The sequence below is a fragment of the Triticum aestivum genome, chromosome 1A, assembly GCF_018294505.1.
Source record: "Triticum aestivum cultivar Chinese Spring chromosome 1A, IWGSC CS RefSeq v2.1, whole genome shotgun sequence".
NCBI lineage: Eukaryota > Viridiplantae > Streptophyta > Magnoliopsida > Poales > Poaceae > Triticum > Triticum aestivum.
The window spans coordinates 535,400,192-535,402,515 of record NC_057794.1 but is presented as its reverse complement, the minus strand read 5'-3'; the positions used below and the strand labels follow the sequence as shown (position 1 = coordinate 535,402,515).

Below are 2,324 nucleotides of genomic sequence, written 5' to 3'. Positions count from 1 at the left end.
GCCCATCTTTGGCCCATGCTTGGACGAAAGCGTCGTCTTCACCTAGGTGCGGACGAAAACTGACTCTTTCACCTAATCGCGAATGAAGTCAACAAACGTAATAGGACTATATACCTCCTCGTCAGCACCTGCTGCCCTAGTTAAGCAAACGATGCTCGCGTGAGAGGGATTGTGGGCCGGCCCAACAAATTGGTGCTCACCACATGGCACGGGTGAGCGAATGGCTGAGCGGGTTGATGGTTTGACTGGTTCACATTTCGCTAAGTTGACCTTTGACTTAGACTGTTGACCATTTTCTTTTTCGAGAAAGTTCATGTGCTCTCAAAAAGCATAGAATAAAAAAAATGTTCACGGGTTTTGAAAAAACTTAACAAAATTGAAAAACTTCATGAATTTGAAAAATATGCAAGAATTTAAATCATTTAATGAATTTGGATAAGAGTTCATGAATTTTAAAAAAGTTCATGAATTTGAATTTTTTTTACTTAAAAAACAAAATTTGAAAAAGTCACGAATTTCAGAAAAAATTGCAAATTTTGGTAAAATATTAGATAATTTGGAAAAAGTTGATGAATTTGGTCAAAATTTCTGAATCTAAAAAAATCACTAATTTTAAAAAGAAAAGTTCACGAAAAGTAAAATGAAGAAAAATAAAAAGGAAAATAAATAGAAAACAGAAAAGTTTAGAAAAATGAACAAACGGCAGCAGAAAACGGACAGAAAACACACAAAAGAAACCGGCCAGGCCACTCCTACACCAGTGCTAAGTGGGCCGGCCCGTTTCGTTAAGGAGCGCAGAAGGATTTGGCGTCGGACTGGTCGCCCGACTCCCTATCCTAGTCGACCGACCCATCGCGCCGTCCTGCCCTTATATTCGCCCGCAACGCCGGCGTACCTCGTCTCGCGTGCTCGTCCGCAAGCCAACTCACGACGCGCCCCGCACCCAACCGAACCACAGACCCGTCGCGCACCCCGACCTCTTCGCCGACGCGGCCATGGCGGCGGCGACGGTGAGCTCGGCGGGCGGGATCCTCGCCATGCTCCACGAGCCGGCGGAGGAGCTCAAGCTGCACGCGCTCGCCAGCCTCAACTCCGTCGTCCACCTCTTCTACCCGGAGATCTCCACCAGCATCCCCGCCATGTGAGCCCCTCTCCCTCTCTCGTATCTATCCTTCCCGCGATACCTAGTTGCCGCCGCCGCCTCTCGGCCGGCGCCCTAGATGCCGGCCGGCTGACGAGGATTCGGTAGGAGACAAGTTTCCCTAGATGATGTTTCCGTCCCGCGATTCGTTTGCTTGGCCTCGTCCGGTCCGAGTGCGCGGATGTGCCCTCCCTGAGGGATACACAGAGTTCGACTTCGAAGCGAATTCACAAAACGATGGTACTGTATTTGGTAGCAATCGTAAAAATTTCAACTCTTTGCACTTTGATAGATATAACTGACAGTTGTAGGAGTGAGGTGTCAACTGAGGAGGGGAGACAATTCAGAAAGCTTTCAACTTTCAGTTTGGTGCAAGTTGTTTTACGAGTTTGATTCGCTCGGTTGCTTATAATCAGTTGTAATGCTTGCCCTGTGCTAAGAAACATCTTTGACAGACTGACAATTGAACTGTTACTTGCAAAGTTGCAATAGTTTCGGATGACATGTTTTGAAGTCAATCTATTGTTTGTTACCGAAGTTCAGATTATAAATTTCTTGTCTGAATTTCCAAGGAAGCAAATCAATAACTTGTTTCCATCATATCCTTTTGCCTGCAGCGAGAGCATGTATGAAGACGACGAATTTGACCAGAGACAGCTTGCTGCACTAGTTGTCTCTAAGGTAGGATCTCATGTTATTTTATACCTTTTCTAGAAGCGGCGTATTTTGCATTGCTTATATTGATGATGACTGCTGCGTATCATTATCATGTAGGTGTTTTACTACTTGGGCGAGTTAAATGATGCACTGTCGTATGCACTTGGTGCTGGACCTCTGTTTGATGTTTCTGAGGATTCAGATTATGCTCAGGCTCTTTTAGGTGGAGGACTTGTCTTTATTTCTCAATCATTCTAGTTGTCTTAACTCTTAATTATGGGACGGAGGGAGTATTTCACATGAATTTCTTTTGCTCATAGTGTTGAATTGGTGTTTCTTTTGTTTCAGCCAAAGCATTAGATGAATATGCGAGTTTCAAGACAAGAGCTTCTAAAGCTATGGAGGAAGAAGAGAATGTGGATCCTAGACTAGAGACCATAGTGGAGAGGATGTTGAAGAGGTATGATTTTATATATATATATATATATATATATATATATATATATATATATATATATATATATAT

General features: G+C 43.6%; 1 pseudogene; it reads left to right on the top strand.

The window, feature by feature from the left end:
• Positions 1 to 853: 853 nt before the first annotated feature.
• The window catches only part of LOC123063908 (26S proteasome non-ATPase regulatory subunit 1 homolog A-like), a 5,644-nt pseudogene continuing 4,173 nt past the window's right edge, over positions 854 to 2,324 (top strand).